Source organism: Saccopteryx leptura, chromosome X, assembly GCF_036850995.1.
Source record: "Saccopteryx leptura isolate mSacLep1 chromosome X, mSacLep1_pri_phased_curated, whole genome shotgun sequence".
NCBI lineage: Eukaryota > Metazoa > Chordata > Mammalia > Chiroptera > Emballonuridae > Saccopteryx > Saccopteryx leptura.
In genome coordinates this window covers 127,833,303-127,849,455 of record NC_089516.1, presented here as the reverse complement: position 1 = coordinate 127,849,455, position 16,153 = coordinate 127,833,303, and positions in this window count along the sequence as shown.

Genomic DNA, 16,153 nt, shown 5'->3' with positions numbered 1-16,153 from the left:
CTTTTTAAATTTTGGTTATTTATCTTTTATCAGACATATCAGCAAATATGTTCTTCCATTGTGTGTTCTTTTATTTTTTTCATGGTGTCTTCTGCTGTGCAAAAGCTTTTTAGTTTGATATAGTTCCATTTGTTTATTTTGTCCTTTGTTTCACTTGCCTGTGGAGATAAATCAGCAAAAATATTACTATGAGAAACATCGAAGAGTTTACTGCCTGTGTTTTCTTCCAAGATGTTTATGGTTTCACAACTTACATTTAATTTTCTTGTTCATTTTTTGAATGGTGTAAGTTGGTGGTCTAGTTTCATTTTTTTGCATGTGCCTCTCCAATTTTCCCAACACCATTTATTAAAGAGACTGTCTTTACTCCATTGTATGCTCTTACCTCCTTTGTCAAATATCAACTGATCATAAAGGTAGAGGTTCATTTCTGGGTTCTCTGTTCTGTTCCATTGATCTATATGCCTGCTCTTATGCCAGTACCAAGCTGTTTTGAGTACAATGGCCTTGTAGTATAACTTGATATCAGGATGTGTGATACCTCCCACTTTATTCTTCATTTTCAGGATTGCTGAGGCTATTAGTGATCTTTTTTGTTTTCATATACTTTTTTAGAATATTTGTTCTATATCTTTGAAGTATGCCATTGGTATTTTAATAAAAATTGCATTAAATTTATAGATTGCTTTGGATAATATAGACATTTTAATGATGTTTATTCTTTCTATCCATGAACACAGTATATGATCCCACTTGTTTGTGTTTTCCTTAATTCATTTTTTCAATGTCTTTTTTTTTGTGACAAAGACAGAGAGAGAGAGACAGAGAGAGGAACAGATAGGGACAGACAGACAGGAGGAAAGAGAGATGAGAAACTTCAATTCTTCGTTGCGATTCCTTAGCCTCCTTAGTTGTTCACTGATTGCTTTCTCATATGTGCCTTACCAGTGGGCTACAGCAGAGTGAATGACCCCTGGCTCAAGCCAGCAACTTTTGGCTCAAACCAGCCACCATGGGCTTCAAGCGAGAGACCTTTGGGCTCAAACCAGCAATCATGGGGTCATGTCTATAATCCCACACTCAAGCCAGTAACCCTGTACTCAAGCTGGTGAACTGGCACTCAGGCCAGATGAGCCCATGTTCAAGCTGACAACCTCAAGGTTTTAAACATGGTTCCTCCGTGCCACAGTTCAATGCTCTATACACTATGCCACAACCTGGTCAGGCTCTTTTTTCAACTTCTTATAATTTTCTGAGTATAAGTTTTTCACCTCCTTGTTTAAATTTGCTCCTATGTACTTTATTTATTTTGTTGCAATACTGAAGGAAATTGTTTCCTTAAAATCTCTTTCTAGGCCATGGCTGGTTGGCTCAGCGGTAGAGCGTCGGCCTGGTGTGTGGGGGACCCGGGTTCGATTCCCGACCAGGGCACACAGGAGAAGCGCCCATTTGCTTCTCCACCCCCCCTTCCTCTCTGTCTCTCTCCATTGGAGCAAAGATGGCCTGGGCGCTGGGGATGGCTCCTTGGACTCTGCCCCAGACTCTAGAGTGGCTCTGGTCACGGCAGAGCGACACCCAGAGGGGCAGATCATCGCCCCCTGGTGGGCAGAGTGTCTCCCCTGGTGGGGGTGCCGGGTGGATCCCGGTCGAGCGCATGTGGGAGTCTGTCTGACGGTCTCTCCCAGTTTCCAGCTTCAAAAAAAAAAAAAAAAAAAGAAAAAAAAAAGAAAAAAATCTCTTTCTAACAGTTTATTGTTGGTGTACAAAAATGCCACTAATTTCTGAATATTAATTTTATTGTCTGCCACCTTCCTGAATTCATTTATCATGTCTAGTAGTTTTCTGACTGAGACTTTAGAATTTTCTATGTACAGTATCATGTCATCAGCAAATAATAATAGTTTTACTTCTTCTTTTCCAATTTGGATGCCTTTTATTTCTTCTTTTTGTCTGATGGCTATGGCTAGGACTTCCAGAACTATGTTGAACAAGATTGGTGCAAGGGGGCTCCCTTGCCTTGTTCTTGATCTTAAGGGGACTGCTTTTAATTTTTGTCCATTGAGTATGATATTGGCTGTTGGTTTGTCATAGATGGCCTTTATTATGTTGCTGTATGTTTGCTATATTCCCACTTTGCTGAGAGTTTTGATCATAAGTTGGTGCTGGGTGTTATCAGATGCTTTTTGTGCATCTATTGATATAATCATGTGATTTTTATCTTTCATTTGTTTATGTGATGAATCACATTTATTGATTTGCAATTATTGTACCCAACTTGCCTCCCAGGATAAATCCCTATGATGTATGATCTTTTTGATGTATTGATGGATTTGGTTCGCTAATATTTTGTTGAGAATTTTAGCATCTAGGTTCATCAGGGATATTGGCTTATATGGTTTTTTTCTTTCTAGTGTCTTTACCTGGTTTTGGAATGAAGATTGGGCTTGCCTCAAAAAAAGAGCTTGGAAGTCTTCCCTTATCTTGAGTTTTTGAAATAGCTTGAAAATGAGAGGTGTTACTTCTTTGAATGTTTGGTAAAACTCACCTTGTGAAGACATCCAGCCCAGGACTTTTGTTTGCTGCGAGTTTTTTTTTATAACTCTTTCTATTTCATTTGTTGATATTGGTCTGTTTAGGTTTTGTGATTCTTCCAGACTAAGTTTTGGAGGAATGTATATTTCTAGAAATTTATCCATTTCGCCTAGGTTGTCTAATTTCTTGGCATTTAGATCCCATAGTATTTTCCTCAAATCCTTTGCATTTCTGTGGTGTCAGTTTTTACTTCTCCATTTTTATTTCTAATTTTACTTATTTGAGTCCTCTCTCTTTTTTTCTTGATGAGTCTGGTTGAAGGTTCATCAATCTTGTTTACTATTTCAAAGAAGCAGCTCTTGATTTCTTTGGTCTTTTGTATTGTTTTATTAGCCTCTATGTCATTTATGTTTGCTCTGATATTATTTTCCTTTTTCCACTTTCTCTGGGCTTTATTTGTTGTGCTTTTTCTAGTTCTTTTAAGTGCAGAGTTAAGTTGTTTATTTGACCTGTTTCTTGCTTCTTAAGATATGCCTTAAGAATTTCCCTCATAATACTATGAACTTCCCTCTCAGGATAGTTTTGGCTGCGTCCCATAAACTTAGAGTTGTTTATGTTCATTTGTTTCAAGAAATATTTTGATTTCTTCCTTGATCTCATTATTCACTCATTTGCTACTTAATAATATCCTATTTAGCCTCCAAGTGTTTAAATGTTTTTCAGTTTTTCTATTGTAGTTAAGTTTTAGTTTCATTCATTGTGACCACAAAAGATGATTGATATGATTTTAATCTTCTTAAAATTATTGAGACTTGTTTTGTGTCCTAACGTATGATTTATCCTAGAGAATGTACCATGTGCACCTGAAAAGAATGTATATTCTGCTGCTTTGGGGTGAATGGTTCTGAAGATATCAATTAAATCCAGTTGATCTAATGTGTCATTTAAGGCTGCTGGTTTTTTGTTAATTTTCTGTCTGGAGGATCTACCCACTGATGTTAGTGAGTATTCCTGACTATTATAGTATTGCTGTTGATCTCACACTTTATGACCATCAAAATATACTTTATATATTTAAGTGCTCCTATATTAGGTGCATAAATATTTACAATGGTTATATCCTCCGTTTGGATTTCTTCTTTTATTATTATGTAGTAACTTTCTTTATCCTTTACTATAGCCTTTGTTTTAAAGTCTATCTTGTCAGATATAAGTTGCTACTCCAGCTTTTTTTTTTTCATTTCCATTTGCATGAAATATTTTTTCCATCCTTTCACTTACAGTCTATGTGCATCTTTTGTTCTGAGGTGGGTCTTTTGTAGACAGCACATGTATGGGTTCTGATTTCTTATCCATGCAGCTATCTTTTGTGTTTTGATTGGATCATTTAATCCATTTGCATTTAAGGTTATTATTGATATGTATTTATTTCTTGCCATTTTATTCTTTAAATCTATAATCCTCTTTTTTTAGATTTTTTTCTCCTTTGCTTTTTTTACAGGAGGCCCCTTAACATTTTTCACAGTACTGGTTTGGGTGTAGTGAATTCCTTGAGGTTTTTGTGTTTGTTTGTTTTTTTGTCTGGGTAGCATTTTCTTTCTCCTTCAATTTTAAACAATAGCCTTGCTGGATAAAGAAGTTTTGGTTGTAGGCTCTTGTTTTGCATCATTTTGAATATTTCTTGCCAATCCCTTCTAGCCTCAAGTGTTTCTGTTCAGAAGTTAGATTTCATCCATATGGGAATTCCTCTGTAGGTCATTAACTGCTTTTCTCTTGCAGCTTTTTGTATTCTTTCTTTGTCTCTTAACTTTGGCACTTTAATTATGATGTGTCTTGGCATAGGCCTCCTTGGGTTCCTCTTTAATAGGACTCTCTGTGCTTCTTGAACTTGTTAGACATTTTCTTTCATTAATTTAGGGAAGTTTTGAGATATGATTTTTTCAGACAGATTCTCTATCTCTTGTTCATTCTCTTCTTCTTCAGGAACCCCTACGATGCGGATGTTGTTTCTCTTCTGTTGTCACAGAGGTGGCTTAGAGTTTCCTCAGTCTTCTTGAGCCTTTTTGTTTTGCTGCTCTGCTTCTAAGCTTTCATTTATCTTGTCCTCTAAATCACTGATTTGATCCTCTGCTTCATCCTGCTGTTGATTTCTTCTAGTGCAGTCTTCATTTCTGGTATTATATTGGTCATTTCTTATTGGTTATTTTTTATGTTTTCAATGTATGTTTTGATGCTTGCTATCTCTTTATTTTGGTGCTCATTATTTTCATTCATTGTTGCTCTAAGATTCTTGAACATCTTTAAAATCATTATTTTAAACTCTGCATCTGGTACTTTGGTTACTTCTACTTCATTTAGTTATTTTTTCTGAGGATTTCCCTTGTCAATTTATTTGGGTGGCATTTCTCTGTCTGCCCATTTTGTCTGTGTATTAGGTAGTTCTGTTTGACTTTGAAATTTCTGTGGTAATTTTATGAAGAAGATGGGCTTAATGACCCCCAGGGCACTGGTTTTCCTTGCTCTAGGAATACTTCTTTTTTTTTTTTTTTTGTATTTTTCTGAAGCTGGAAATGGGGAGAGACAGTCAGACAGACTCCCACATGCGCCCGACCGGGATCCACCCAGCACGCCCACCAGGGGCAACGCTCTGCCTACCAGGGGGCAATGCTCTGCCCCTCTGGGGCATCGCTCTGCCATGACCAGAGCCACTCTAGTGCCTGGGGCAGAGGCCAAGGAGCCATCCCCAGCACCCGGGCCATCTTTGCTCCAATGGAGCCTTGGCTGTGGGAGGGGAAGAGAGAGACAACATGGAAGGAAGGGGGTGGAGAAGCAAATGGGTGCTTCTCCTATGTGCCCTGGCTGGGAATCGAACCCGGGTCCCCTGCACGCCAGGCCAACACTCTACCGCTGAGCCAACCTGCCAGGGCCTAGGAATACTTCTGGAGGGTACTATTTTCCCTCTTTTTGTATGTGGGTATTGAATGCAGTTGGTCCTTTCACAGTTACGGTTATCCTTTCATGCTGGTTGGCTATAAGGGTCAACATTTATCATGTGTATTACACACTGTGCAGTGTCTGTCTTATTGGGCACATTTATTCTCCATAGTGTTTGGTGCCTGCTGGACTCCTCCTTTGAGTGTGCTGCTTGTACAAACAGCTGAGTCTAGGGTTGGTGCTGTCTGCCACCCACTACTGGTTGTTTTGGATCTAGGTATTTTTGGGTTGGTGTCAGTCATTGTTTGTAATGTGTGGTGAGCTACCTGTGTGGAGTTAATTCTCTGTTTGCTGTTTGTGTCTGCATTTCTTATACCTGGATAGTGTGGGAGTAGCCCACGTGTGTATAAGAATTACCTTCCTCGTGCTTAGGGATGACAGCAGCTCCATAAAAACCCCAAGCTCCATAAGATTTGTCTTCACTATTCAGCTGTTCCTTCTCCTGTTGTAGCTGCCTGATCTTCCCACTGAGTCTTCTGTAAAAAGACTGTAGTGTGGGCTTATACTGGCCTCACCCTACCAACCCCTTTAAAGTTTGCAAGCTTGGTGGGTTAGGACAGCATAGGTTGGAAATACAACATTAGTAGTACCCTCTAATTCAGGGGTCTTCTGGTCATGAACTTAGTACAGGGAGTGTGGCCCCTACTCCAGAGCTTAATCCCTCAGCCACTGCTGGATACTCAAATTTTATTTCTCCCCAACAATGTGAGCAGCAGTTTCAGACTAAGTGTGGCCAACATTTCCCTCTGCAGAAGTTCTTTCAGCTAGTGAGACCCTGGTCTCAAGAAGGAAGACTGAGAGAGTTCTCTTCTGGGGCTAATTCTGTCCCCCACTGAAGGTGGCTAAGACTCACGACTAGATCCAAAAATAGACTCACAGGGACTCACACGTTATATGTCCATGTTCTACGCCTCTCTTCCTTCCCCCTGTGGAATCTAGCCCAGCAGGGAAGGATATCCAGCATCCAGGCTGGCTGACTGTGAAACTCTACATTATCCAATGCACATGAGCTACTGTGCCAGTTGTGAGCACAGAGAGCGGATCTTGCCTCAGCTGGGACTTGTATACGGAGATTTTCCTTAGGATACCACTCTATCCAGGATTGTTAAGTTCTGAACTAATGCTTTTTGTAGCTATTCCATGGATATGCCAACCCTGAGCCTCCGTGCAGGGAACCTGGCACAGACCAGTGGGAGACACTGCCCATGACTGACCCTCAGCAACCTTCTTGAAACTACAATCAATCCAGAGTTTGTGGCTGCCTCTGCTGGACCCAGGTACACATGGAAATACCAAGCTGCACACCTAGGCTGGCTTTTACCCACTCTGGGCCTGGAGGAAAGTCTGCTTAAATGGTCAAGGTCCACTGTGTCATGCTTCCTGCAGCTTCTGTCTGCTTGCTGGCTGCTTTCTGTGCTCAGCCACTAAAACAAACAAACAAACAAAGAAACACCCTCTGATGGAGTCTAGAGCCTGTGGCAATTCAGGGATTAAGAAGGGTGGTGGGTGTGGTTTCCACCCTTCAGTTCCAGGTATCAGTCTGTCCAGACTTTTATCACAGACATCAGCAGATTATGTTCCCAGGATTCTGGTGTATGTGACCTCTAAGACCCAGAGGTGTGGTCTGACTGCAGTTTGGACGGTTTTTTCTGTGACTCTCATGAGGCAGAAGCACCAGTCATAGACACAGGAGTGTGTAGGTGAAAGTTCCAGCCTCAATGTCAGAAAACTGAGTCACTGATGGGCCCCCTGCTTCTTGGCTTCTCAGAATGCCCCAGTCTTCATGGGTGGATCAGGAAAGACTTCCAAGGGCAGGGAAGTTGCTTTTCCACAGGCTGAAGTAGCTCAGAGGGGGCTGCTCTATCCAGGAAAGGTGGCAACTGTGGTTTTAAAGAATGATTCAGCACAGGGAATCCAGTGACCATCTCCCACCATGTCTCTCCCTGGACCTCCAACTTTATAATCTCTTCATATGAATCCAGTCCTCTCAGCCCTTGCCGACCTGGAGCCCTGGGTAAGTGGCTGTGAACATGATTTTCTGTGTTGCCCCTTTAAGATGGTGTTTGCAGGCCCTGGCCGGTTGGCTCTGTGGTAGAGCGTCGGCCTGGTGTGCAGAAGTCCCAGGTTCGATTCCTGGCCAGGGCACACAGGAGAAGCGCCCATCTGCTTCTCCACCCCTCCCCCTCTCCTTCCTCTCTGTCTCTCTCTTCCCCTCCCGCAGCCGAGGCTCCATTGGAGCAAAGATGGCACAGGCGCTGGGGATGGCTCCTTGGCCTCTGCCCCAGGCGCTAGAGTGGCTCTGGTCTCAGCACAGCGACGCCCCGGAGGGGCAGAACATCGCTCTTTGGTGGGCAGAGCGTCGCCCCTGGTGGGCGGCGCATGTGGGAGTCTGTCTGACTGTCTCTCCCCATTTCCAGCTTCAGAAAAATACAAAAAAAAAAAAAAAAGATGGTGCTTGCATCTCCGACAGCTCTCGTCACTTTTTCACAGACACAAACCTTGGCCCTTTTCACTTCCAAATGCTGTATAAGAGCCCTTTTTATTCTCTGGGGCTCTCCTCTGGGGTGCCATGACTGGCACTAAGGACCCTCCCCTCTGAGGGGTAAACCTCCTTGCAGTGAGATTCCCTCCAGACACTCAACCACTGTTCGCTACTGGGAGCAGGGCTGCCCTGTCTGCATTTCTGCCCTTCCTACCCTTCCTACCAGTCTTGATGTGGTTTCTTCTGTGATAGTTGGTTATAGACTACTCCTTGTTTAGTCCTAAGTTGGTTTTTCAAGATGATTGTTCTTAAGTTAAGTGTAATTCAACTTGGCCCTGGGAGGTGACAGTTAGAACATCCTCCTTCTTCTTTGCCATCTTGTATCTCTCTATCAAGATGTTGTCATGTGGTTCCTTTATTGAGTGCCTACTGCTCTAACAATTTATTCTGAATGCAATCTCCCTCCTTTTTTCCTTTTTTCTTTTTTATTTAGAAAATTAAATTTAGCAGCATGACATTGATCAACAAGAGTACATAGATTTCAGGAAAACATCTCTATGTCATTTGGACACTCGATCATGTTGTATACCCATTGCCCAAAGTCGAATCATCTTCCATCACCTTATATTTGGCCTTCTATATACCATTCAACCAACCCTTTCCTCTTCCCTCTCTCTACATCTTCCCCCCTTCCATAGTAATCATTCCATTCTTATATATGTCCATGAGTCTCAATTTTGTATTACACCTATGTGTGGAATCACAGTTTTTAACTTTTTTTGATTTAATTATTTCACCAAGTATAATGTTTTCAAGGTTCATCTATGTTGTCATAAATGATACTATGTCATTTTTTCTTATGGCTGAGTAGTATTCCATTGTGTATATGTACCATATCTTCTTTATCCAATCCTCAATCGAAGTGCACTTTGGTTGTTAACATGTCTTGGCCAATGTGAATAATGCTGCCATTAACATGGTGATACATGTATCCTCATGTACCATTGTTTTTCAGTTTTTGGATTATATACCATGTAGAGGGCTTGCTGGGTCATATGATCAGTTTATTCTTAATTTGGGGGATCACCATACTTTCTTCCATAATAGTTGTACTAATTTACATTCCCATCTTGCACAAAAAATAGTAATTCAAAATGGCTCAAAAAGCTAAATATAATATCTGAAACAATAAATTACATAGAAGAAAACATAGGTACTAAACTCATGGACCTTGACCGTAGAGAACAATTTATGAATTTGACTCCAAAGGCAAGAGAAGTAAAGTAAAAATAAATGTATGGGCTTTATATCAAACTAAGAAGCTTCTGCACAGCAAAAGAAACTAACAACAAAACAGACAGCCAACTAAATGGGAGATGATAGTTGCAAACAATAGCTTCTATCAGGGATTAATATCCTTAATATATAAAGAACTTACAAAACTCAGCAGCAAACAAACAAACAATTCAATTAAAAAATGGGAAGAGGACATGAACAGACACTTTTCCCAGAAGAAATACAAATGACCAACGGACATACAAAAACAATGCTCAACTTCACTAGCTATTCGAGAAATACAAATCAATACTACAAGATACCACCTCACACTTATTAGATTGGCTATTTCCCCCCCCCATTTTTTCATATGCAAAAAAAAAAAGGAATGTTTAAAAATGTTCATATTTGAATCCTTTCTTTTCCATTAACCAAAAGTGAGCATTACCAGTTCTTCTTTTCCTTCCTCTTCATTGAGTGCTGTTCTTGTACTGGGAATTGGTGTTACATGCCCCCATACCTCATTCTATTCAGGCTTCTTAAGAACCCCACAAAGATATATTAGTTTTTTTATAGATGGAGAAACTGAGGCTCAGAGGTTTTGAATAACGTGATTAAAATAATAGCTGGATGTTTTGTGTGGTGTCTTGCTAACAAAAAGGTGCTGATTGTCTCTTTTACATTTGTGTGTGTATCAGTGGAAGTTTATAAGGATACCTATTTGGAGCCATGTCCAAGAAAATTCAGGCTGTCAATCCTCCAGTAAAAAGTAAGTAAACATCTTGGCCCTGCAACTCACAGACTCTGTGAGCTTGGCTACTTTTCTTCATCTCTGTTGCAGATCCTCTCATTTATAAAGTATGGATAATAATATTACCAACCTCACTAAGATACTGAGAGAATGAATTCAGTTAATATATTAAAAATATTTAGCACAGTACCTAGCACATAATAAGTACTCAATAAATATTAGACATTGTCATTTTATTTTTTAGAAAACAAAGGAAGTGAAGTAAACTTATTTAAAAATATTATTACTGCTAATAAACTCAATAGGGAATAATGCCATAGTACCTTCAAATCAATTCTAGTAAGGATTTTTGGCCACTAGAATGCTATTGTAAGCTAGGCTGGGTGTCAGTAATTCTAAATGGTCAGAAGCAAGTAATCAGTAAAAACAAACAAACAAACAAAGAAATTATTTCAAATGGTGATGAGTCCTAAGATGAGGCACTTTGTCATTGCATTCTTCATAGAGAGCCCAAGGCAGTCTGAGGCATATCTCAGCCTTTGGAAAGTACACTTAAATAAATGTCAGAGGTTTTGAGGGAGCAGATAGCTCCAAAGTATTGGGAATGTCTCAGAAGTGACAAACATTCACTATGGGATAATAGAAACAACAGAGACATAAAAAGTTAAGAAGAACAGTAAACTATAACCACACTTAATATTTTTATGTTTATCTATTTCTGTATTTTTCTTATATACAAATATATATATATATATATATATATATATATATATATATATATATATATATCGAAATATAAATCATGCTTTAAGTACAGATTTTATAAGCTGTACTTTCTAACAGGTTTTATAACCTGTTTTTCTTAAATTAAAAATATATATTAAATATCCTTTATTTTTGTTAAATATTCCTCCACAATGTTTTTCATTCCTGTCAAAATTTAATTCGGATTATACAACCAAAAGTGATCATGATAGAAAAGAATAGAGTGAGGCACCCCAGGACAATTTTGAGTTCATGTGTGAAGCTCATGAATATTCAAACCTTTGAAAAAGGATACATTCAAAATGTGGAAGGCTCTATGTATAATTTGCAGTCAAATATGGTGATACTTCTGGTTTGTTCTTTTTTCTCAAAATTGTTTTGGTTATTCTGGGTCTTTTGTGGTTCCATACAAATATGATGATTTTTTGTTTGATTTTTTTAAATGTAGCATTGGGATTTTAATGGGAATTGCATTAAATCTGTATATTGCTTTAGGTAGTATGGCCAATTTAACTATTTTGATTATACTACAGAGACACAATAATCAAAACAGGATGGAATTGGCAAAAAACCAGACATATAGACCAATGGAACAGAATCAAGAACCTAGAAATAAAACCATATATATGGGCAAATAATCTTTGACAAAGGAGTCAAAAACACACAATGGAGAAAAAAAAGGCTCTTCACTAAATGGAGTTGGGATAATTGGAAAGCCACATTCAAAAAATAAAATGACTACAGTTTGTTCCCATGCACTAAAATTAATTCCAGATGGATCAAAGACCTAAATATAAGATCTGAAACTATAAATTATATAGAATAAAACATCAATATTAAACTCATGGACCTTGACCATAGAGAACATTTTATGAATTTGACACCAAAAGCAAAGGAAGTAAAGGCAAAATTAAATGGATGGAACTATATCAAATTAAAAACTTCTGCAAAGTTAAAGAATTTGGCAACAAAATAAAAAGGCAGCCAACCAAATGAGAGTTGATATTCACAAACAACAGCTTCAACAAAGTGTTAATTTTCAAAATATATAAAGAACTCACCAAGCTCAGCAAGAAACAAGTGAAAAATCCAAATAAAAAATGGGGAGATCTGAACAGACATTTATGCCGTGAAGATATACAAACAACAAATAGATATATGAAAATATACCCATCTTAGCTAGCCATTAGAAAAATCCAAATCAAAACTACAATGAGCCTGACCAGGCGGTGGCACAGTGGATAGAGCATCGTACTGGGATTCTGAAGACCCAGGTTCGAGACCCTGAGGTCAGCAGCTTAAGCATGGGCTCATCTGGTTTGAGCAAAAGCTCACCCGCTTGGACCCAAGGTCGCTGGCTTCAGCAAGGGATTACTCGGTCTGCTGAAGGCCCACAGTCAAGGCACATGTGAGAAAGCAATCAATGAACAACTAAGATGTCGCAACACACAACGAAAAACTAATGATTGATGCTTCTCATCTCTTCATTCCTGTCTGTCTGTCCCTATCTATCCCTCTCTCTGACTCTCTCTCTGTCTCTGAAAAAAAATAAAAAACAAAAAACAAAAAACAAACAAACAAAAAATCCCGACAATGAGATACCACCTCACACCTTTTCGATAGGCTGTTATCAACCAGACAAGAAATAAGTGGTGAAAAGGTTGTGGATGAAAAATAACCCTCCTTCATTGCTGGTGGGACTGTAAACAGACACAGCTAATATAAAAAAACAGAACTATAGAACATTATACTGATTGAAATAAGTAAATCAGAAAAAAGCTAAGAACTATATGATTTCACACGTGTGTAGAATATAAAACTGAGATTCATGAACACAGACAAAAGGGAAGTGGTTACCAGAAGGAGACGGGTGTTGGGGAGCAGAATAAAGAGGGCCAAATATATGGTAATGGAAAAATTATTTGAATTTGGGTGATGGACACAAAGAGCAATGAACAATTCAAATATTATAGAGCTGCTTATCTGAAACCTATGTGTCTTTATGGACCAATGTCATGCCATTATATATATTTCTCTAGATAAATAAATTATAAAAGCCTGGAAGGTCAAGGAGAGGTTCAAGATGTTGACAGGGTAGGCAGATATTCTATTCACCTCCTCCCAAGACCAACCTGGAGTTATAACTAAATTTATGAACAATTATCCTGAAAAAACAACTCAGGACTAAATGGAGAAGAGTTTTATATATAAGGTTTCACAGAAGAGGCCATATAGAGACTGGTAAAAAGAGAGAGATGTGAAAAAGGTTGCTGATGTTTCCATAAGCAGTGGCAAAGTTTCTAGAGCAGGGGTCGGGAACCTTTTTGGCTGAGAGAGCCATGAACACCACATATTTTAAAATGTAATTCCATGAGAGCCATACAAAAACCCATGTATGTTATCCAATAAAAATTTGGTGTTGTCCCAGAGGACAGCTGTGATTGGCTCCAGCCACCCGCAACCATGAACATGAGTGGTAGGAAATGAATGGATTGTAATACATGAGAATGTTTTATGTTTTTAACGTTATTATTTTTTTTTAATTAAAGATTTGTCTGCGAGCCAGATGCAGCCATCAAGAGAGCCACATCCGGCTCGTGAGCCATAGGTTCCTGACCCCTGTTCTAGGGGGACATCTCAGGTAGGAGTGAATAGCCATGATAGGTGTAGGTTCTAAGTCCCAGGCCTGGCTCCCCAGCCTAGAACACCAGAGCCAAGTAGAAGTGCTCACATTGCATTTGGTGGTGAAAAGAGATGAGGTTTCTGTCTACCAGTAAGGGACAAAGGTCCTCAGAGACTCAGAAACCCTTATAAAGGAACAATACAGAAAATCCTGTTCACAGCCAGTTACCCTGGACTTCAGCAGAAGGAGGCCTAAGCAGACTAGAGTTGCATGAAGAGACTCTGAGATTGGTGGCCCTGGGAAGAGACATGGAAGGGGAACAGCCACCAAGAACACTGTGGTGAACATTTGCCAGTATAGCCGTCACCATTTTTCTTGGGTGAAGCACTCCCTTCTGTGCCACATCAACTTGGGGAAAGCAACTGTCCCACCCTCAGGAATATCTCTTGCCATACCCTATGGAGAGTGGTTCCTGTTGAGAAGTAAGCAGCCAAGAGTCAGAGAGCTGAAAAGCCTCAGGGATGAACAGTGACTCAGTTGCTGGTGCTGAGGCTGGAGCTATTTTTCCCACTTTCCCAAGAATATGACTGGTGCTTTCCCCTCATGGGAGATTCAGTAGAAGCTGTCTGGGTCACACCCTTCAGACTCCTAGTGGCCATACCGTCTGAGGTCTACAAAAACATTCAGGACAGACTGAAATCTGGGGCTCTGGGTGGAAGCGGCACCCATCACCTTTCCTGATGCCTGGCTCCCCAGCCTCCCTACTCTACTAGAGGTATTTTAGAGAGTAAGCCTAACAAGCAGCCAACAGACAAAGAAACCTTAGATGTTTTGATCACCTTGCCCCAGGCCCAGTGCTGGTAAAAACCACCTAGGTGTGTAGTGCTGTTCTTCCATATGCACCTAAACTCAGCAAGGGCAGCCACAATCTCTGCATTGCTTGTAGCTCCAAAAAAGTTGTTGAGGGCCAGTCAGGAGCAGTGTTTTCCACTGGTTTGTGCCAGGTTCCATTCTAAAGGGCCCACAACTAGTGGCCAGCTTTAAACAACATCAGAGCAGGACCCAACTATCACTAATAGCAAAATATCCAAAGAGAGAGCTCATTGGGCACCAAACCTAGCTAAAGAGAATTCCACTTCCTGTGGTCAGGACCTGCACAGCAGCTTGCACACATTGGGTGAGATACAACCACACTGTCAGCTAGCCCAAGTTCTGGATATTCTGCCCCCTGGAAGAATATCAGTTCCACAAAATGAAGGGCAAGAGGCTTAATGCTCAGACTTTGAAAGTGGAAGTTCCTTCAAGGCTACTGTTGGGACTGGCTAAGATGCTTAGTTACAATCTGGTGGAAGGGGCACAATCAGCCTCAGTGGATGACTCTGTCAATCTTCTTCCTTGAGATTAGTGGCTTCTCACCTGAAAGAAGTTCTGCAGAGGCGACTATCAGCCCAACCCAACCAGAACCTGCTGCTCACCCCTCTGGGAAGAAATAGATTTGGAGTATCCAGAAGTGGCTGAGGGATTAGATTCTGGAATAGAATCCACTTTTCCCATACTGTATGCCTGATCAAGAGACCCTCCAAGTCGAGAATCCAACTAAAGTGGTCCTCCTGGCCTCAGTTGCCCTACCTTACCAAGCTTGCATCTTGTGGAGAAGTTGATGAGTTAAGGCCAGTCTAAGTCTCTATGGTCTTTCTATGGAAGACTTTGTGGGAAAGCAGCTGCAGGGGGAGGCAGAGTAGTTAAAAAGTGGAGTCAGATCTTAAGGACAGATCTTAAGGCGGATCTTTTAGATAGATACTCTCATTTCTAAGCAGAAAGAAGTTGACTCTTTTACACAGGTGGGCCCCTCCCACACAGGCATAAAAAATGTAGATATGAATAGTGAACAGAGTGGTAGTTCCAGATAGGTAGCCCTTGGCTGGTTAATTAAAAACAACATCTTCCTGATCAGGTGTTGGCGCAGTGGATAGAGTGTTGGACTGGGATGTGGAAGACCCAGGTTCAAGACCCCGAGGTTGCCAGCTTGAATGCGGGCTCATCTGGTTTGAGCAAGGCTCACCAGCTTGAGCCCAAGGTTGCTGGCTTGAGCAAGGGGTCACTCGGTCTGCTGTAGCCCCCGTGGTCAAGGCACATATAAGAAATCAGTCAATGAACAACTAAGGAACCACAATGAAGAATTGATGTTTCTCATCTCTCTCCCTTCCTGTCTGTCTGTCCCTATCTGTCCCTCTCTCTATCTCTGCCAAAAAAACAAACAAACAAAAAAACAAACAAACATCTGACATCATCCAATACCTGAACCTGCCCAAGAGGACTTAAAACCAACAAAACCAGTAGGGAGTTTCAGACTGCATTTGTGCTAGACAAAACTAGCCACACAGTAGCATATCAAAAGGATGAGTAAAGCAGACACCATACTCTGATGAGAATATCTATGCCCCAGAAAATAGCCACTGCACAGCATCTAATACACATGATCAGGGTTAACCATTAAAGCCAGACAGCCTGAAGGGTTAACTCAACCCACAAAAAAGCCAACAACATTCAAGGCTCACATACAACAGGTGGGTACATAATAACACTCAAGAAACATTTCTAGAGCAATTAGCTCAGGTGTCCTGGAGGTTAGTATCACTGAGCCCACCTTCCTCATTAAAACATCACAAAAACTTTGGAAGTCAGAGCAGAACAAACTAATGCACAGACAAAATGGGAAGACAAGGAAATA